Raw genomic sequence first — 23,306 nt, forward strand, 5'->3', positions numbered from 1 at the left:
GGGGGATGCCACTTGGCTGTACCACAAGTCCTCTGGAGCACTAGCAAGCTACCCAGATTTTTTTGTTCTCAATTGCACCCTGGGCATCTAGAGTATGCAGGACCTTTCAGTGCTCCCATAAAGGTGAGAAAAAAACCAATTTTTTGGGTAGAAAATGTAGGATGCAGTCAAGAGTTTGGGATTTTCTCCCACTCATTTCTACTGCCCTGGGGAGAGGAACTACGGCAAGTAACGGTGTATTATAACCAGTCACCACCTTTGTTCTCAGTTACCTCCAACTCAGCATTTTTTTAGGGGGGTGGTGCAGTTCTTGGACTCATGGTCCATGTAGTATGGTTGGACTGGTGTCTTCATGGGAAGAAGTGGTCTGGGGCTTATTACTCTGCCATCTTGCTGTGTCACCCTCCTATCACTAATTTTTAAAGAGATTTTATTTATTTATTTGAGAGAGAGAGAGAGAGAGCACAAGCAGGGAGGGCATCAGAGGGACAGGGAGAAACAGAATGCCTGCCAAACAGGAAGCCCGACATGGAGCTCGATCTTAGAACCCTGAGATCGTGACATGATCTGAAGGCAGATACAACCAACTGAACCACCCAGGCGCCTCTCCTATTAGTAATTTTAAGGTAAATTTTTAGAACATCCTCTCTAAATCTGGAATAAGGAAGATAAGGATAAGATTTTCATGGCTTTTCATCAACATTTTATTTGATTAGAAAGAATAAGAATAATTTATTATTTGGAGATGAAAGAATTGTCTATGTAGAACCCCCCCCCCCATATATAAACACAAAATATTAGAAGTTTGGAAAAGTGGGCATATATACAATTAATACATGAGAATTATTTTTATTTCAATATATGATCAACCACTGTTAGAACACATAAACAAATATGATATTTAGGCTGCCTAACAATCCTAAAATTTAGTGGCACAAAACAACAACAATCATTTTTTTGTTGTTGTTTATAAATCTAGTTTGGGCAGAATTTTCTGGAGAGAGCTTGTATTTTCTCCAAGTGGCATCTGTTGGGACAACTTCATTGGGAGATGGAGGCTTCACTTTAAAGGTGACCAATTGGTGCTGACTGTTCAAGCTACATTATATAATGTGAATCTAATTTCCTCTAATACATGGCCCACTCTGGAAGGCCTGCTTGGAGTTCTTCATGACATGATGGCTGGCCTCTGAAGAGGGAGCATCCAAAGAACACAAGGAAGAGAAGAATTGCATTTTGTGAAAACTTCATATGTTATTTAGCATCATTTTGTCAAACTTTATGGTTTAAGGCAGCCATCTCTGTTTCAAAGACAAGGGATGTGGCATTTCTATACACTAACAATGAGACCGAAAAAAGAGAAATTAAGGAGTCAATCCCATTTACAATCTCATCCAAAAGCATAAGATACTGTAGAAACTACAGAACACTTCTGAAAGAAATTGAGGAAGATGGAAAAAATATTCAAAGAGAATAGAAAAGAGATGGAAAGATGTTCCATGCTCATGGGTTGGAAAAATTAATATTGTGAAAATATCTATGCTACCCAAGGCAATTTATACATTTAATGCAATCCCTATCGAAATACCATGGACTTTCTTCAGAGAGTTGGAACAAATCATCTTAAGATTTGTGTGGAATCAGAAAAGACCCCGAATACCCAGGGGAATATTGAAAAAGAAAGCCAGAGCCGGGGGCAGCACAATGCCAGATTTCAGGTTGTACTACAAAGCTGTGATCGTCAAGACAGTGTGGTACTGGCACAAAAACAGACACATAAATCAACGGAACATAACAGAGAATCCAGAAATGGGCCCTCAACTCTATGGTCAACTTATATTAGACAAAGCGAGAGAGACTATCCACTGGAAAAAGGACAGTCTCTTCAATGAATGGTGCTGGGAAAATTGGACATCTGCATGCAGAAGAATGAAACTGGAGCATTCTCTTATACCATACACAAAGATAAACTCAAAATGGATGAGAGATCTAAATGTAGGACAAGAATCCATCAAAATCCTAGAGGAGAACACAAGCAACACCCTTTTTGAACTTGGCCACAGCAACTTCTTGCAAGATACATCTATGAAGGCAAGAGAAACAAAAGCAAAAATGAACTATTGGGACTTCATCAAGATAAAAAGCTTCTGCACAGCAAAAGAAACAGTCAACAAAACTAAAAGACAACCTACAGAATGGGAGAAGATATTTGCAAATGACCTATCAGATAAAGGGCTAGTATCCAAGATCTATAAAGAACTTATTAAAGTCAACAGCAAAGAAACAAACAATCCAATCATGAAACGGGCAAAAGACATGAACAGAAACTTCACAGAGGAAGACATAGACATGGCCAACACACACATGAGAAAATGTTCCTCATCACTTGCCACCAGGGAAATACAAATCAAACCCACAATGAGATACCACCTCCTACCAGTGAGAATGGGGAAATTAACAAGACAGGAAACAACAAATGTTGGAGAGGATGTGGAGAGAGGGGAACCCTCTTGCACTGTTGGAGGGAATGTGAACTGGTGCAGCCACTCTGGAAAACTGTGTAGAGGTTCCTCAAAGAGTTAAAAATAGAGCAACCCTCTGACCCAGCAACTGCACTGCTGGGGATTTACCCCAAAGATACAGATGCAGTGAAACGGCAAGACACCTGCACCTCAATGTTTATAGAAGCAATGTCCATGGTGGCCAAACTGCAGAAGAAGAAGAAGAAGATGTGATATATATAGACTCCTAATTCTGGGAATCGAACAAAGGGTAGTGGAACGGGATTTGGGCAGGGGGTAGGGTGACTGGGTATGGGCACTGATGGGATGAGCACTGGGTCTTCTACTATATGTGGGCAAATTGAATTCCAATAAAAAATATACAAAAAAAAACCAATATGCATACCAAATTATGTATGTTTAAACAAACCAATTGAAGAAATTTTAAGAAAAGGAAAGTAGTTTTTAATGCAGGGAAAATGGATACTTTTATGATGTTTAATCTCCTTATTTATAAGCATGGTGTATACCTTTTCATTTTTGTTCCTATTTACAATGATATCTTTTATTAGGCAGACTTTCCTTTCCAAAAATGACCACTTCATTTTCTTACAATGTTATACTACTCCTTTGACACTCTCTCCAGCATGATATGGATTTACACCTCTTGTCTTTTTGGTTTTGTTTTTTTTTTTTTGAATTTTTTTAATTAAAAAAAAAACTTGTTCGTTTCCCAGAATTAGGGGTTTCTCATGTTCTGTCACCCTCTCTGATAATTCCCACTCATTTTCTCTCCTTTCCCCTATAATCCCTTTCATTATTTTTTATATTCCCCATATGAATGAAACCATATAATGTTTGTCTTTCTCTGATTGACTTACTTCACTCACATAATACCCTCCAGTTCTATCCATGTCAAAGCAAACGGTGGGTATTCATCGTTTCTAATGGCTGAGTAGCATTCCATTGTGTGAGTGTATGTATGTGTATACATATATATGTATGTGTGTGTGTATATATATATATATATATACACACAAATGCACATCTTCTTTATCCATTCATCTTTCGATGGACCCCAAGGCTCCTTCCACAGTTTGGCCCCAATAGACATTGCTGCTATAAACATTGAGGTGCAGGTGTCTTGCCGTTTCACTGCATCTGTATCTTTGGGGTAAATCCCCAGCAGTGCAGTTGCTGGGTCAGAGGGTTGCTCTATTTTTAACTCTTTGAGGAACCTCTACACAGTTTTCCAGAGTGGCTGCACCAGTTCACATTCCCTCCAACAGTGCAAGAGGGTTCCCCTCTCTCCACATCCTCTCCAACATTTGTTGTTTCCTGTCTTGTTAATTTCCCCATTCTCACTGGTAGGAGGTGGTATCTCATTGTGGGTTTGATTTGTATTTCCCTGGTGGCAAGTGATGAGGAACATTTTCTCATGTGTGTGTTGGCCATGTCTATGTCTTCCTCTGTGAAGTTTCTGTTCATGTCTTTTGCCCGTTTCATGATTGGATTGTTTGTTTCTTTGCTGTTGACTTTAATAAGTTCTTTATAGATCTTGGATACTAGCCCTTTATCTGATAGGTCATTTGCAAATATCTTCTCCCATTCTGTAGGTTGTCTTTTAGTTTTGTTGACTGTTTCTTTTGCTGTGCAGAAGCTTTTTATCTTGATGAAGTCCCAATAGTTCATTTTTGCTTTTGTTTCTCTTGCCTTCATAGATGTATCTTGCAAGAAGTTGCTGTGGCCAAGTTCAAAAAGGGTGTTGCTTGTGTTCTCCTCTAGGATTTTGATGGATTCTTGTCCTACATTTAGATCTCTCATCCATTTTGAGTTTATCTTTGTGTATGGTATAAGAGAATGCTCCAGTTTCATTCTTCTGCATGCAGATGTCCAATTTTCCCAGCACCATTCATTGAAGAGACTGTCCTTTTTCCAGTGGATAGTCTCTCTCGCTTTGTCTAATATAAGTTGACCATAGAGTTGAGGGCCCATTTCTGGATTCTCTGTTATGTTCCGTTGATTTATGTGTCTGTTTTTGTGCCAGTACCACACTGTCTTGACGATCACAGCTTTGTAGTACAACCTGAAATCTGGCATTGTGCTGCCCCCGGCTCTGGCTTTCTTTTTCAATATTCCCCTGGGTATTCGGGGTCTTTTCTGATTCCACACAAATCTTAAGATGATTTGTTCCAACTCTCTGAAGAAAGTCCATGGTATTTCGATAGGGATTGCATTAAATGTATAAATTGCCTTGGGTAGCATAGATATTTTCACAATATTAATTTTTCCAACCCATGAGCATGGAACATCTTTCCATCTCTTTTCTATTCTCTTTGAATATTTTTTCCATCTTCCTCAATTTCTTTCAGAAGTGTTCTGTAGTTTCTACAGTATCTTATGCTTTTGGATGAGATTGTAAATGGGATTGACTCCTTAATTTCTCTTTTTTCGGTCTCATTGTTAGTGTATAGAAATGCCACTGATTTCTGGGCAGGATACAGTGATTTTTGTATCCTGCCACACTGCCAAATTGCTGTATGAGTCCTAGCAATCTTGGGGTGGAGTCTTTTGGGTTTTCTAGGTAGAGTATCATGTCATCTGCAAAGAGGGAGAGTTTGACTTCTTCTTTCCAATTTGAATGCCTTTTGTTTCTTTGTGTTGTCTGATTGCTGAGGCTAGGCCTTCCAGTACTATGTTGAATAGCAGTGGTGAGAGTGGACATCCCTGTCTTGTTCCTGATCTTAGGGGAAAGGCTCCCAGTGCTTCCCCATTGAGAATGATATTTCCTGTGGGCTTTTCGTAGATGGCTTTTAAGATGCTGAGGAATGTTCTCTCTATTCCTATGCTTTGAAGAGTTTTGATCAGGAACGGATGCTGTATTTTGTCAAATGCTTTCTCTGCATCTATTGAGAGGATCATATGGTTCTTGTTTTTTCTCTTGTTGATATAATCTATAACGTTGTTTTATGAGTGTTGAACCAGCATGCCGGGGAAAAATCCCACTTGGTCATGGTGAATAATCTTCTTATGTACTGTTGGATCCTATTGGCTAGTATTTTGTTGAGAATTTTTGCATTTGTGTTCATCAGGGATGTTGGTCTATAATTCTCCTTTTTGGTTGGGTGTTTGGTTTTGGTATTAAGGTGATGCTGGCCTCATAAAACGAGTTTGGAAGTATTCTGTCCCTTTCTATTTTTCGGGACAGCTTTAGTAGAGTAGGTACTGTTTCTCCTTTAAACATTTGATAGAATTCCCCTGGGAAGCAATCTGGCCCTGGACCTTTGTGTCTTGGGAGGTTTTGGATGACTGCTTCAATTTCCTCTTGGTTATTGGCCTTGTTCAGGTTTTCTATTTCTTCCTGTTCCAGTTTTGGTAGTTTGTGGTTTTCCAGAAATGCATCCATTTCTTCTAAATTGCCTAATTTATTGGCATATAGCTGCTCATAATATGTTTTTAAAATAATTTGCATTTCCTTGGTATTGGTTGATCTCTCCTTTTTCATTCATGATTTTATTAATTTTAGTCTTTTCTCTTTTCTGTAATGTTATATATCTTATTAATTCTTTCAAAGAACTAACTCCTGGTTTTGTTGATCTTTTCTACAGTTTCTCTGGTCTCTATCCCATTGAATTCTGCTCAAATCTTTATTAACTCTCTTCTTCTGCTGGTTGCAGGTTTTATTTGCTGTTCTTTCTCCAGTTCTTTTGGTGTGAGGTTAGCTTGTGTATTTGACTTTTTTCCAGTTTTTAAAGGGCTGCCTTTTTTTGGGTGTATTTTCCTCTTAGGTCTGATTTTATTGTATCCCAAAGATTTTGAATGGTTGTATCTTCATTTTCATTTGTTTCCATAAATCTTTTTAATTCTTCTCTAATTTCCTGATTGACCTATTCACATTTTGTAGGATGCTCTTTAATCTCCACGTGTTTGAGTTTCTTCCAAATTTCTTCTAGTGATTCAGTTGTAGTTTTAAGCATTGTTATCTGAAAATATGCAATGGACAATCCCAATCTTTTGGTATTGGTTGATATATGATTTGTGACCCAGTATGTCATCTACTCTGGAGAAAGTTCCATGTGCACTTGAGCAGAATGTGTATTCAGTTGCATTCAGGTGAAAAGTTCTGTATATATCTGTGAAATCCATCTGATCCAGTGTATCATTTAAAGCCCTTGTTTCTTTTTTTTCTTAGAATATCTGTCATTTGCAGATAGTACCATGTTTAATTCTCCTACTATTAGTGTATTACTATCTAAGAATGTCTTTACTTTGGTTTTTAATTGATTGATATACTTGGCCACTTCCACATTAGGGACATAAATTTTCATGATTCTTAGGTCTTCTTGTTGGATAGACACTTTATGCATGATGTAATGTCCTCATCTCTTACTACAGTCTTTGGGGTAATCTTTAATTTACTTGATATGAGGATTGCTACTTCAGCTTTTTTTAGAGGCCCATTTGAATGGTAAATGATTCTCCAACATTTCATTTTCAGGCTGTAGGTGTTCTTAGGCCTAAAATGAGTCTCTTGTTGGCAACACATAGATGGGTCTTGCTTTTTGATCCAGTCTGAAACCCTGCGTCTTTTGATGGGATCGTTTAGCCCATTCTAATTCAGAGTCAGTATTGAAAGATATGAATTTAGTGTCATCGCAATACTTATTGAGTCCCTGTTTTTGTGGATTATTTTTTGGGCTTCCTCTTTCTTTTACAGGGCACCCCTTAATATTTCTTGCAGAGCTGTTTTGGTGGTCACATATTCTTTTAGTTTCTGCATATCTTGGAAGCTCTTTATCTCTCCTTTATTCTGAGTGAAAGCCTTGCTGAATAAAATATTCTTGGCTGCAGTTTCTTTTCATTCAGGACCCTGAATGTATCCTGCCAGCCCTTTCTGGCCTGCCAGGTCTCTGTGGAGAGGTCTGCTGTTAATCTAATATGTCTCCCCATAAAAGTTAAGAATCTCTTGTCTTTCACTGCTTTAAGGATTTTCTCTTTATCTTTGGAATTTGCAAGTTTCTCTATTAAATGTCGAGGTGCTGAATGGTTTTTATTGATTTAGGGGAGACACTTCTCTATATCCTGGATCTGAATCCTTTCTCCCTCCACAAATTAGGGAAGTTATCAGCTGTGATTTGTTCAAATATGCTTTCTATCCCTCTATCCCTCTTGGCACTTTCTGGAACCCCTATGATACATAGATTCTTCCTTCTGAGGCTATCATTATTTCTCTTAACCTTTCCCTGTTGTCTTTTAATTGTTTTCTCTTTTTTCCTCAGCTTCTTTCCTTGCCATCAACTTGTCTTCTATGTTGCTCACTTTTTCTTCTACCTCATTAACCCCCGTTGTTCATGAATAGAACTGGAGGGTATTATGCTGAGTGAAGTAAATCAATCAGAGAAGGACAAACATTATATGGTTTCATTCATGTATCTACATTCAATGAATGTAGAAATATGAAAGTCAAAACGGAATATAAAAAATAGTGAAAGGGGAAAGGAGAGAAATGAGTGGGAAATATCAGAGAAGGTGACAGAACAAGAGAGACTCCTAACTCTGTGAAATGAACAAGGGGTAGTGGAAGGGGTGGTGGGCGGGGGGACGGGGTGCCTGGGTCACAGGCATTGAGTGGGGCACTTGACCGGATGAGACCTGGGTGTTATACTATATGTTGGCAAATTGAACTCCAATTAAAAAAAAAAAAAACCCGCCCTCATTTTTAGGACCTCCAGTTTGTATTGTAGCTCATTTAATCTATTTTTAATTTCAGCCTGATTAGATCTAAATTCTGCAGTCATAAAGTCTTTTGAATCCTTTATGCTTTTTTCCAGAGTCACCAGTAGCTTCTGAATTGGCTTTTTGACATCGAATTATAATCTAAATTCTGTAACTCTGTGGCAGAGTACTGTTTCTGATTCTGTCTTTTGTGGTGAGTTCTTATTTCTAGTCATTTTGCTCAGTGCAGAGTAGCTGTATGAGTGGGCTGAGTCAAGAATATCAACCACGACCTAAGTAAATTTCACCCTAGATGATTCTGCCGAGATCAGAGACCAGAAATTGAAAACAAAGATCAGAACGAAATAAAACAGGACCACTAAAGTGAAAAATAAATTTTAAAACAAAGTAGTAAAAAATAAAAGGCCAAGAATCCCAAAGAAGAGAACAAAGAAAAAAGAAAAAAAAAGGAGAATAAAAAAAAGGTGGGGTACTGGGAGACGGTGGTGGTGAGGAAGTTGTAGCAGAGGGAGAATGTCGTCTACCTGAGGGGTTCTAGAGGATGATCTTCTTGGTTCTCAGTGTATTAAGTTCTATATACTGGAAGATGCTCAGTCCCAAATTTATATAAACCAGCAATACTTGTAGAAAGCCCCACCAATGACCACCAAAACATAAATGAGATAAGAGGGGGGCAGAATGGGAATGAAGAGAGAACATAATCTCAGAATGAACCAGCACGGTATACTACTTGGTTCTGGGTGCATGCTGGTCATGTTTTATAAGGTATTAACTTCCACCATTGTAACACAAGATGAGGGAGAGAAAACACAAAACACAAAACAAAAAACATATCTCGTATATGTCCCAAAATTGAATTGTATGATGAAGGGAATCTAGAAGTGGAAAATACATCTAAGACATGTAATTGTAGAAATATGAAAGTCAAAAAGGAAAAAAACTCAAAAATGAAGAGCTGTCAGAATATTGTAGTTAAGGTGGGAAAAGAGAAAAAAATATTGGAAAGTTTTAGTCTGCTATAAAAATGAGTTGTACTGAAAAACGGGGGAAAAAAGGGAGAGGTACCCTTTTTTGGTCAAGAGTAAATCCCTTGACTTCCCATGGAGCTTTCTTTTGCTGCTTGGTCAAGAACTTGCCCTTCCCCTGTTCTTCCAGCTGGTCTTCTGAGGGAGGGGGCTGCTGTGCTGATTCTCAGGTGTCTATGCCTGCGAGGAGATGCCCTGCCCCTTGCCAGGTGCCGGGCTCAGTGGGAGCCATTTATCCTGTGAAGCCTTTGTTCCCTGGCAGGAGAACAAAGATTCTTGAATTTAATAGATAGACAAATACATAATTAAATGCAGAAATAAGAGAAATCCTAGAAGACTACCTTCAGTGTGACATCATATATATATATATATATCACAAAACAATGAAAGCTCAACTGTGTGTTCTTTAGAGATAAATTGACAAACTTAGGTAAGCTCAATTTTTAAAAGTATGTGAATGATACATAAAAATGCAAAACAATAATTACTTCTGTAATGAGGTGGTATGTTGATATTGGGAAGAAGTATGCAAGTGGCTTCCCCAAATTGACAATATTTTTTAAATGATCTGTATAATTGGTTTACAAACATATTACATAGAGTATATGTATGTGTGTGTGTGTTTCTGTAACAAATAAAAATTCTAGATTTTTGGAATTCTTCCAAACATTTGAATAGATAAATAAAACTTCCTAGTTCTCCTATACTGTATGCATGACTTCATATCTGACAAGACTTATGGAAGCATGTAGCTAAGTAGAAGTGAATTACTTGGTTTACTGTGAACTTTTATGCATTTGATCATATTCACAGAGGTATAGGAGTCAAGAGACCACACAGGGCCTAATGGCCCAGAAACTGAATTTCTTAATAGCCTAGCTTTATAATAACAATCTTATCCTGTTTTATAGACAAAATGCACAGTTCCCATACATTGAACAGAGTATTTTATTCATTATTGAAAAACTTCTAATGAAATAAAAGAGCATTTGTCCAGGGCGTGATCCTGGAGTACCAGGATGGAGTCCCACGTCAGGCTCCCTGCATGGAGCCTGCTTCTCCCTCTCCCTCTCCCTCTCCCTCTCCCTCTCCCTCTGCCTGTGCAGTGTGTCTCTCTCTGTCTCTGTCTCTGTCTCTGTCTCTGTCTCTCTCTCTCTCTCTTATTCTGTCTCTCGTGAATAGATAAATAAAATCTTAAAAAAAAAAAAGCATTTGTCCTCAGATAACTTACAGTTAGTTCAAATGAAGATAAATACTCTCCCAGGTATCTACCCTATTACTGGAGCTAAGTGCAGAATCAGCAGGGGACATCTTTTTACTTCAGGATTTTCTGCAATTTTCAAAGCCAATCAACCCTTTCAGAAAAACATAGTGTGTGCCCAAGGGCAAGATTCTAGAACAATATGAAAGTTGTTAATTATTGGAGTACTTTTTGTTGTTTTTGTGCTTCTTAGGTTTCTGCATGAATATGCTGCTGGAAATTGAGTAGAGTTCACAATACAGTTCTTCACAGTAATAAAATTCTACGTTGGGATCCATAATTCTTTAAGTCTCATAAATCAGACAAGATCAAATTTACACAAATATTTGAAAATTACTCCAAAGCAATATAGTAACAGCTTAGGTAAGATACTAGTAAAAAATAAGAGTAATATTTTATCCAAAATGTAAGTAGGATCCCAGAAAAGGTTGTGACTAGTGTGGAGTAGAATTAATTTTCATATTTTTCTGCAGTGTAGTGTATACCTAATGAGAATAACTACTATTTGCAAGTTACTTAAGAAGATTCAAGGCAAATTAAACACGAATGCTGACTTCCAGAATCTTATGCCTTGGTAAATGTGATGAGGCACCAACATTATCATACAAGAAGTGCTATAGAAGACAATGCCCCACTATGACTATTTCTGTGCCCTAATACTCCAGCCCAACTCATGGGTTTTTAGTAGCCAGTCCCCATGATCTTTATTGAAGGACTTCTCTCCAGCCACTAGAGTGACTTGATCCAGAATGATGGAACTCCATGTTCTGTGGGACCAATGCCTGGGATCTCATTGTCACTTGGCATTCATTTCTCGCTACCTACTCTTCCCACCCTTGGTTCCCAATGGAAGCACTCCTTAATAAATTACTTACACAAGAATCTTCAATTCAGGATATGATCCCAGTAACTCAATCTAAATTGAATATAGGATAAATCTGTAGATCCTGAGAGGGGATCTCACTGAGAAAAAACCCTGCTGTCTAGTTTGTGTGTGTGTGTGTGTGTTTTTAAGATTTATTTATTATTTATTTATTTATTAGAGACAGAGAGAGAGAAAGAGAGAGCAGCAGAGACACAGGCAGAGGGAGAAGCAGGCTCCATGCAGGGAGCCTGACATGGGACTCCATCCTGGGTCTCCAGGATCACACCCTGGGCTGAAGGCGGCCCTAAACTGCTGAGCCACCCAGGCTGCCCCCTGCTGTCTAGTTTTTGTGTGTCATGTGGAGCAACATCATCTAGAATTTCTTGTAATGATTTCACTGTGAGATCTCAGTATTGGTTATTAGTTTACATTACAGAGAGCATATGGTCAATATACCTAATTTTAATTTTTCTAAGATTTTATTTATTTATTTGAGAGGGAGAGAGAGAGAGAGAGAGAAAGGGAGGGCAGAGGGAGAGGGACAAAAAAAAAAAAAAACAGACTCTACTCTGATCCCGGAGCCCAACACGGGGCTCAATCCAACAACCAGATCATGTCCTGAACTGAAATCAAGAGTCAGACGCTCAACTGACTGAGCCACCCAGGCACCCCTCAATGTACCTAATTTTAAACATTTTTTTCCTTTCCTTAAATGCAGTACAATCTCAAATCTATTATAGTTATTATATTCAATTACTAGAGGAATGAATCAAATGGACCAAATGTTTCACATTCACAAAAAAATTGCCATTTTTTTCTACAATGATTATTTAGCTTGTCCATGTAAAATGCAATTCAGGAGTCTTCCAACATTTTGTTACTTTAATTATGGTTTACAAAGTCAAGCTTGATTCACTAATACTAAATTCATGTAAACAACAATGTTAGGTTTGCTACGCTGACAATAAATTTCCACTTATCGAAAAAGGAAATTCATTCTGTCCATTGGAAGGAAGAGGTTTTTTTTTTTTTCTTTTTCCTTTTTCCTCTCTCAAAAAGTATCAATTGACTTAACTCTTAAACACAGTTCAAGAAATTATATCACATGTTTAAATATTTTAAAGACTACAAGAAAAAACTAGTTACCTTCACTTAGGAAATATAAAATTGTTATATTTAAAATCGATGATAGAGTGTTTTTTCTTTTTGTTTTGCTTTTTATGTTTTTGTTGTTATTGTTATTGTTTTAAATGATAAAGGAGAATTTAAGTGAGAACTGGATGAATGTACTCTGTTAGCACAAATTAGCTAGGGGATCTGAAATACGGTTAAAGAGGATAGAGTACACATATTGGGACCAGAAGATCAGTAATAAATCCTTTGAAAAGAACTGTATATCCACTATTCACAAGAATAGCTGATGGCTCCATGAGAAGCTGATTGATCTTCAACTCTGTACTGAAGCTACAACTAAAAACTAGTAATTAAATCTGGGGTGTATATGTTGATAAAGTTTCTGAGAGAGTTAGGCACGTCATTGTTGGCTGCCTACAGCCAAGCTAAATCAGATTAATCAGACGGAAATTTAAAGAATGAAATATGGTTAATCGACCTGATCCACACAAATCAGAATGAAGTCAAGTGGATTAAGTGAATTGCAGCAGATCAGGCCAACGGGGATATTTCTAGATTACATTCCCAGAACTGAAGTGTTTTATGAGGGGAAAGCTGATCCTTTTTAACTTAATAAAACCCTATTGGTAAGCCAAAGTATTGATACATTTCAAAAGGTTTTATATTTATTATCCCACACAGTAAGAAGTTTCTAGTTGCTTTGGATTTGCATTTTATTGTATAACAGAAAGCCTTCCAGTTGTCTCACCAGGGCAAAAGAAGCATGAGGAGAGACATCAGGGTACAATGGGATGATGTGACTTAATGCTGGGTGGGGGTGGGGAAAAATAAGGCTTGTCTCTTTCTTTCTTTCTTTCTTTCTTTCTTTCTTTCTTTCTTTCTTTCTTCTTTCTTTCTTTCTCTCTCTCTCTCTCTCTTTCTCTCTCTCTCCTTTATTTTCATCTTTAAAAAATAGGAAAGTGTACTGAGAAGGAACCAACCCATAAATGGCAGAAGAGGATGATATAAAGCAGTAGAAGTGAAGTGGATAGTATAGAGGAAATATAAAACTAGTAGCCAAGTGTTGGCCAAGACACTAATGGTTTCCTAACTGTGTTTAGGAAATCTCAAACTTTTAATAAATTCAGCATCAAACTTGGTCTTTGCCAGATTCCCACAAATATCACAGAAACCTTTTTAATTCAACCACTTATTTATTTATTCACTCAAAAGGCATCTATCTTCTATGTGCAAAGTTAGCTGTCAGGTGTGTGAGATGTGGGCAAGCAAGACAAAATACATATCTATATGTATTAGATATGATCCTAGTTTTCCAGATACCTATAACCATAGCACAATGCATAGAGGCAATAATTATTTCAAAAAATCAGAATGACAGACATCTATGGATTTGAGTTATCAGTAAAATCTCTACAGTAAGAACTGGCAATCAACTGGATTTCTGAAAGACAGAAATAACTTCTTAAATTAGAAAAACTGTGAATAATTCCTGAGCTCTGAAGACAATAATATTGAGCAACCCTGGTAGAAAAGTTGAGGAGGGAGAAACCAACTTGCCAGGCAATACCAGCACAATAATTCTTTTAAAAAAAATGATAGTAGAAGAATCCATTATTCATATCTGAAAGCCATCTAATTTATAGTAAGTAACCAATAGTTGCATTAGTCACCTCTAACCATTTCCCTAAGAGTGTCTCTTAATTATGTGTTAAATTGAATGCATACTTCTGATGACAGAATAGCATTATTTGGAGCTACTGGATTCATATGTCTTTACTATTGCAAAAGCTTTTGGTTATACTTTTTAATCCTGTGTTTCTGAAGCCCACTTTGTTTGAGAAGAATCCTTCTGTGGGTGGGTCTTTGGAAAGATATTTTGATAAGGTCTCCAGGTGGTTTGATGTCTTTTTCAAATTGAGAGCCATTGTTATAGAGGGAGCCTTCCAGTTCTTGCTTTAGAGTGTAAACACATTTTATCCACCCCATAAGTTTGTTCTTTTTATTTCTCCATTCAGTCTACTTGATTTTTCATCCACAAAATAGCAACAATAACCCTTAAAGTTAACGTGGCATAGCATCTTACCATCATAGGTTTCCATGAAGATGGATTTTCTCTAAGAATAACATTGGTTTCTTTTCACTTCATCATTCATTCTGCTTATAGAGAGTAGAGTGTCTTGGAGAGCCGATTTGGACATGTTTGGCAACACTTTGTTCTTCCTTCACTGGGGAAGATGTCTCCCAAAGAGACTACTTCATAGACTACGTTTTACCAGGGCAGGCTCATTATATGATATATAATAAAATCTGACATATGATACTAATAGCTCATAATATTATCACTTATATGTATTCGTTAGTACATTGTTGTTTGAATTGGCCATGTATAAACTGACCAAAGTAAGTTGCCATTTCTCTCTCATACCTCTATAAGGAGAGCCTACTATCCTATCCACAGGATGTGTGCATTTTCAATTTCTCATTGAGGTATCTAAGTTTTTTTCTCCTTAACAGTCATTATAAGAAAGGAAGAGAACTGGTCATGGGAATGATAAACAAATAAATGATTTGTCCACACTAGAGCAAGTTCACATAATTTGAATCAGTCACAAACTGTATTTAGGAAAATAAAAATTATCTATGCAGCTTTTAATAAAGAGCCTTTGGGGAGGAAAGTCATTTCTCACAGCAGAGGGGTTTTTTGTTTGTTTGTTTGTTTTTGTTTTTTCTTAATACCACATAATAAAGCAATGTTAGCAATATACATGACCAGAGCCCTCTAAAATTTATGCTGGGGCTCCAAATTAAAAATTGCTCCAGTGAAGGTACATGGTATTACCCAGTGTCCTGTTCTTCTGGGAAAAAGCAAGTTTGATAGACATATGGTGTAAAGGCTATTAGATACTGATAAATCCATTTAACAAGAGGAAGAGACATAAGAAAGCCTGATGCAGGAGGGATGCTACGGGGAAACAAATTAGATGGAACCAGTTGCTAGGAAACAGGGCAAGTAAATGCACTGGAGTGGTTAGATAGGGTAACTGAAGGACTAACAGAACTACATATCCAGGCAAAGGCTAAAGCAGGCCAGGTTTGCAGCCTTTGTCAGAGAATAACACAAGCTGTGAAGTTGGGCCTTGTAGGTATAGAGAAAATCTCAGTATAGAGAAAATCTCATTATACACACCTAAACCCAAAAAAATTAAAAAATAAAAAACCTTATTATCCCACATCTATAGTATACTACCAAAGTAGATTTGAATGTGGTCCAACTTTATTTCAAAGTAATATATTTTCTCACAAGCTCCTTATAAACAGATTAATGTGTAGGAATACCTTATACCGAGAGCATGAATAGAAGGAAACCTGAATCATGGTTTAAGGGATAGGAAGTATTTTGGGGTCATGAACTAATATACTGAATTTTCAGTTTTTATAGGAGATTGTCTAGAAAAAAAAATCTATGCCTCCTCCTTGGATTTCATCTTTAGTGTCTCTTCCTCATTAGTGCTGAGCATTCTCATGTTCTGTTAAATGCATTTTGGGCATGTAATTAAAATACGACCTTGTGGAGAGAGGCAAACCAAGAAATAGACTCTTAAACTATAGACAACAAACTGATGGTTACTAGAGGGGAAGTGGGCAAAGGGATGAGTTAAATAAGTGATGGAGATTAAGGAGTGAACACCAGTTTTAGTATGGAACTGTTGAACCACTAAATGGTACAACCTAAAACTAATATTACACTATATGTTAACTAACTGAATTCTGAACAAAAACTTTAAAAAATATAAAACAAAATAAAATATGAGCTCCTAAAGGTCAGTTTCCTCTTCATTTACTTATGTGCATGACATCCAGATTGGACCGTGGGTGACAGTAACTGCCCAATAAATATTTGTTCAATATTTGAAAGAATAACTGAATATCTATTTTATCATTCGTGCTTTCTTTCATTTCTTTATATATATGTTCTGACTTCCTGAAAATATTTGAGCCCTTTAAGTATACATAATATTATTTATCTCCTCCAATCAAAGAAATAGGTCAATATGAAAAAAATAGATATTCAAAGGGTATTTATTATATTAAGCTAAGTATCTATAGTCAGGTGATTCATTTGGAGGAAAGGTAGAGCTATGCTAGCAGGACATGAAATAGATTTTGAGAACAGTTTAAATTTGTTATAGATTATTGTGATTCAAAATAGTGACAGCTACAATAACAAAAACAAGCACAGTAATAATAAATATTCATTAACTACCTGGGCAACATTCTAAGGATGACCAGGAATATAGAAATAAACAAAACATACAAGAACCTCTGCCTTCATTGAGTTTACAAGCTAGTCAGGGGAGGTAGACAATAAATAATCAAATATATGGTGTTGGGTGATGATAATTGCTCTAGAGAAAAATAAAGCAGAAAGAGGGAATAGAGAGCATTGGGATGTTGCAATCTTCAATAGCATAATCAGGTGAGATGGTAACATTTCAGTAGAGACCTACACTAGATAAGGAAGGGAAGAATTAGGCAGAGGAACCAATGATGTCCTGAAATAGATTGTAGCTTCTGTTTGAGAAGCAGCAAGGAGGACAATATGGCTCTTACTGAGTGAACCAAAGGAGAACTAATATGAGAATTAACAAGAGACAGATGTCCTATGGAGCGTTGATTATCAAAGTAATGCTTTTGGCTTTTTCTTTCAGTGAGGTGGTGAGTAATAGAAAGGTATTGAGAACAATCATGTAATGCAGTGACTTCATTTTAATAGAATAACTCTGGCTCTTACAAAAAAAAAAAAAAAAAAAACAACAAAACAACAACAACAACAACAAAAAAAAACAAGCCCTAAAGGAAGACAAGGACAGTAGCAGCTAGACCAATAAAGGGGCTGCAGCAAGAAACTGGATCTCACTTGGATCAGAGTGTCATCATGGAACAGATGGGAAGTGGTTAGATCCTGGATATATTCTATAGGTAGAAAAACTTGATTTTTTGATGGTGTGACTGTAGGAATGATGGCATCATCTTTGACTGAGAAAGGGACTTGTTGTACATGTTTAGTGGTGGAGCTGTTGGAGCTCCTTGAGGGAAGAATTGGGATGTTGGCTGTGGATACTTAAAGACTGCAAGTTTATTAGACAAGTTAATGGACATGCTCAGTAGGCAGTTGGATATGCAGGTCTGAAGTTTTAGGAAGAGGTCTTGGCTCTAGATATAAATTTGAGAAAAAGAAAAGAATCGATGGAATTATGTCCTTGTTTATGTAAGAGGTGATGAGATCTATTAAGTAAGTGAAATTGTTTGCCTTTATTAACTGCACAGGGAATTTATGTTATTAAGTGAAGAAAAGTCAGGGTATATGGGAACAGACTTATTTAAGTGGACAGATATGGTAAGCTGATTTTGTGGAAGTTCTCTTTTATCTACTTTTATTTTCTCAATGAAATAGGAATAAAGTTAATAACTAAGAGTGATGATGAAGGATGGAGCTAGGGTTGTTAGATGTCTTCTATATACCGAACATGTCCCATATCCATGAGACATAGAGTTGTTAGATGTCCTGTATTGACTTTGTTAGGGTATCCTAAATGTCCTACAGCCAGGTTTTTTTCAATAAATAACAAAAGTTTGGCTGTTAGAGCTATTTTTCTACCATCCTAATTGGCAGTTTACAACACTTACATGACAATGCTAGCTGAAAGTCAGACCTACACAAAGAAAAATCTGGATAATGCCTATGGTCCTCCATGCAGGTTTGGCTGAGAGAAGGCCAAAAGAGACAACTGAGAATTAAAAGTACTTATTTTTCATATTCAGGAAAGGACAAGATTGTTCTTTGGACAAAGTTCCAACTTGTGAATAAGTAAACACCATTAGAGATAACTTCAGATTTTTGAAAGTCAGCGGATCAACAGCATCCCTACTCAAGTAATTATGACTTCTGAAAGTCAGCCAATCAATAATAAAACTCCAGTCTTGAAAGGCAGCCAATCAGTGACAATTCTACACTTCTAAACATTAGCCAATCAGAAAGTGCCTCAGTCACTTTCTGAGTTTCTGAAAGGCAACAGGTCAATATCAGCCTTATTACAGTGATCACACGAACACTATTGAAAGTCCTATTATCCTCTAAACATAGAGACTCTCTGAAAGTCTGCCAATCTCTGAAAACAAGGCTTCCTAAAACTGTATATAACATCATCCCTGGCTTCACTTACAGAGATAATGTCCTACAAGTACCCTCTTACTTGCAAACAAACCAAAAGTTCACTTTTTTTTTTTCTTTTTTTGCATCAGGTAGTTCAAATTACTGTTTATAAGTTTACAGCACCTTCAACAGTTTAAGACCTGTTTATGGTTACTTCTAACTTGAGACTTGTGGATGGTGAAAGCAATAAGACTGCTGTGAGATTATCAAATTCAATTTTTTCCATTTTTTGTGGTGATTTCTAGTATGTACTTTTTAAATGTAGCCTCAAAATGTCAAATCACAGATCTAATAATTGTGAAAAATTTTCTTAATAGTGAGTATTCACTAAATAAGTAAATAGTCCTTTTAGAGGTCTTTGTGTACAATGCAATTATTCATTAAATATTTGAAGTGGTGGAAAGTCAGGTATGAACAAGCATATTGACATAAGAGATGTATGATTTTCTCAACTAGTACCAAAATAATGATAAAATAACAAAATTTTTGTTTTAAGTGAAATTCATATGAAGAAAAAATAATTGTAGTAGTTATTATAATGGCCTTCCACATCAAATATCATCAGCCAGCTCAAATGTCTTTTGAATGTACAGCTACCAAAAGTATTTTATGATTTTAAAATTGTGACCAAATTTTCAAGTTCCAGAACTAAATCTACCACAAGTTTTAAAATGGCTATATCCACTATTACAAAGATTATCAAAGACCTAATTGCTTCATCATATTACATAATAACCATGGTGTAAATAATCACAATGCAGAAAAAAATTCTTTTTTAATATTTTATTTATTTATTCATGGTAGAGACAGAGAGAGAGGCAGAGACACAAGAAGAGAGAGAAGCAGACTCCATGCAAGGAGCCTGATGTGGGACTCGATCCCAGGACTTCAGGATCATGCCCCGGGCTAAAGGCAGGCGCTCAACCACTGAGCCACCCAGGCAACCCCACAGAAAATAATTTCTTTTGCTTATGTAATACTTTTCTTATAAAGATGTCTTCCTTATATGAGGCTCTGGAGAACAAAATTCATTTGAGACTTCAAAAACTATAAATTTTTGCAGAGACTCTCTTTTTGAGTTACAGCGTAATGAGAAAAAATGTACTTCTCTTGATAGAATAAAAATACAAATTTTGGTAAATGTCTTTGTAAAGTGCAAATGATATTTATTCAAAGTTGAAGCCAAGCACAAATAATTCTTTGGAAAGTGTGAACTCTTCTGCCCATGTACTACACGGTGTTGCTCAAAGAGCATGCCATATCCTTTATGATAACAATAAAGTGGTTCCATAAAATTATTCTCTAATTTCAGTATTCCCTGTCAAACTGAGTAAAGGATTTTTAAAATTTTGTTGCAATTCAGTATCCTTCAGTTCTCCTACATTCAAAAGCCCATTGACTTTCTTTAACAAATACAGTTGAGATCTCCAATTTATTTGAAGCACTGAAATTAAACTTTAATTCTATAGAAGAGGCCCCCAAAATTCTTGTTGACTTTTTAAATAACCCATTGAGTGGTTTCTACTTATTTCTTGTTCATCATTTTCAATATATCTTTAGCAATAGGATTATACAAATTGAAAGAAGAGCAAATAGGGTTATTGGACTACTTCATTACTTAAAGAAAACTGTGGAATGTGTTAAAGAGAGAACTAATGAAAAATTTATCCCTGTGTGTCAAGCTGTTTTTTAAAAGGAGAATATTACCATGAATGGAACAGGAACTCCATCTTTAAATGTATACTTATGATGGCATTTTCCATTATTACCTTTTGAAATGTACTTCATACCTTGAAGAATTTGATTCTTTTACATGAATATTACATGGGAAAAAGTGAAAACATATGCAGTGTTGAAAAATAAGAGGATGAAAATTGAAGAAATACTCTTTCTATTTAGGGTCCAGGATTTAAAAAGTCATTCATCAAGAGATACTACTTAATCCTAAAGAATGGTTAAGCAAGTCATGCCAGGAAAGATGGTACTATGTATTCCAATAAATCAAATTTGAAGGGCAATTCTGAGACTTGGTAACTTTATGCCAGTACATGATTGTATACTGGCTTATATTGCTAATGATGAATGTATTTTTTCATGAATATGCTTTCAGTGAACAAAAAGACAAAATAAGTTGGATGGGATCACTGTAGAAGCTATTTTACAATGTAATGGAATATGGACTGCAAGGGATTTTATAAACAAATTCTGTGAGCAAAGAACTGTTTAGAAGAGCCAAATCATCAGGAAAAATATTCTTTAAAAGCAGAGTTATATTTCAGATAAGCAACAAGTAATTCTCTAGTAAAACTATGACCAAGGCAGCCCGGGTGGCTCAGTGGTTTAGCACTGCCTTCCACCCAGAGTGTGATCCTGGAGACCCGGGATGGAGTCCCACGTCGGGCTCCCTGCATGGAGCCTGCTTCTCCCTCTGCCTGTGTTTCTGCCTCTCTCTCTCTCTCTTTCTCTCTCTCTCTCTCTCATGAATAAATAAATAAAATATTAAAAAAAAAACTATGACCAGTGCTTCTATTATCTCAAAGTACATTTGGATAGTGCTTAGAAATTATTCAAATTTACCTGGGCATCTTGTTCCATTTGTTAAATCAGGCAAGCTTAATAGAGATGGAGATTTTGAGGAGAGATGGAAAGACATGAATCACCTTGGGCAGTGCCTGAATGAATGAGCCAGGAAAATGTAGTGTGACAATCATGCAGCATTTTAGGATGCAAAGAAGTTTAGTCACAATTTCTAAGTAAGTAGTCAGAATGGGTATGTGTTTATTTCCAATCACCTTCAGCTGTGTAAGCATAGACAGCGAATGGATGGAGAGATGTATTTAATTAGAGTTATAATTTTATGTATAACATTATTCTAATAAAAGTATTTCCATTAAAAATCATTGCTATGTGATTCTAGTCTTTACTCTTGACCATTAGGCTAAACTTCCTCTCAGGGAGAAGTGATTACTTAAGATTAAAATCTTGTTTCCCTATAAAATCTGAAATAAAAAACAAAGAAAAGGGCAGCCTGGGTGGCTCAGCGGTTTAGCACTGCCTTCAGCCAACAGTGTGATCTTGGAGACCCGGATTCGAGTCCCATGTCGGGCTCCCTGCATGGAGTGTGTCTCTGCCTCTCTCTCTCTCTCTCTCTCTCTCTGTCTGTCTCTCATGAATAAATAAATAAAATTTAAAAAAAGAAAAGTTAAATTGTATTTAAATAAAACAATTAGTAAACCAAGTATATGTAAATTATAATCTCCAACATTGAAAGATGGCTCTCACCTCTTAGTCTGCTTCTAGCTTTGCTCTTGCTATCTTCTAAAGAATGTAAGGAAGGTCACACTTGTTAGGATATAGCAAAGAACAAGAAAACTGAATGATCTTCACAAAAGTCAGAAATGCCATATAGCTTGAAGTAAATATTTAGAAAATATAGGCGTTAATTTTGATCCATTCACCAAATCAATACCACAGACATATTTCTGTGACCTCAACTGCAACTGTGGTATCATTCTCCGAATAATATACCAATGCCAAAGAGATACATTCAATCTTACCTAACACACTTTGAACTTTTCTGAAGATGAAACAAAGCACCTACAAGTAGAAAGAATCATTGGGCCAAAAGTGTTCCCCCAGCACACTATCTAGGATTGTCCCTTTTTTAATTCTTACATTAATAAGGTTGGAAGCTTTTGCTATTCTTTATTTTTTTTCTTATATATTTGAGTTTGTATTTCCCAAAGGATTTTGACTATAAGCAATATATATTTCCCATCTAAAATGCCTCTGTTGTATTGCAGAGACAGAAAATATTCTCTATTTTTCTACTCGTCCCGTAACACAAATGCTTTTAGACATTCAATGATCTATTTCTTTAGTAAGTCTCTTTCTATTTCAGTGTTTATGCATGAGATTGATCTAATGCCCAGAAGAGAAATATCATCGTCAGCTTTTACAACATTTTCAGAAAGGCACATATGCATTTTGCTTCTGTTTTATGAAGCTCTTTTTACTGCTTTCTCTTAAGAACATATTATGAAAAATCCAATTTCCCTGCAGATATGTCGGACCGTGCTGTTTCTTGAAAGCTGGAACAAAATCTGCTTTCCAGATGACTTATGCAATTTGGAACCAAATAGGTGGGTGTTCAGCTTGAGAAATTTTCATAGAATTATCATTTGCAATATTTCCACAGTCTGGAACAGGAACTCATTGATTGTTTTTAATCTGATGTACATCCAGTAATGAGGAGCCAGGCACCACTCTGAGCATAGATTTGAATAATCTCATGAATTGTTTTGTACTAACTGGCTCAGTGAGCCAAAGAGAAATCTGAAGTAAATATGGCTCTAGAATGCAGATGTGGAAGAGGAAGGAAGAAGAGGATAGTCAAGGAGTAAAGGGAAGTTTCCAAAGAAAAAACAACTGCCATCTTTCTCCTCAACTACCATTTGTTTGTATGGTTGTATATTTACTTGTTTTTAATGTAATAGTATTTGATATGTGGAAAAGAATTAATGTAACATAACTGTGAAAACTAAAACACAATCATAAAGTGAAACTCCAT

The 23,306-nt window shown here is 36.4% G+C and overlaps 1 long non-coding RNA gene across 1 annotated transcript; it reads left to right on the forward strand.

The window, feature by feature from the left end:
* Window positions 1-566: 566 nt before the first annotated feature.
* On the forward strand, window positions 567-23,306 carry LOC125752863 (uncharacterized). The gene is made up of 3 exons (XR_007403350.1): window positions 567-626; window positions 8,333-8,430; window positions 22,799-23,306. It is a non-coding gene; the product is annotated as an uncharacterized LOC125752863 (long non-coding RNA).

Source organism: Canis lupus, chromosome 17 (genome assembly GCF_003254725.2).
Source record: "Canis lupus dingo isolate Sandy chromosome 17, ASM325472v2, whole genome shotgun sequence".
NCBI classification, from domain to species: domain Eukaryota; kingdom Metazoa; phylum Chordata; class Mammalia; order Carnivora; family Canidae; genus Canis; species Canis lupus.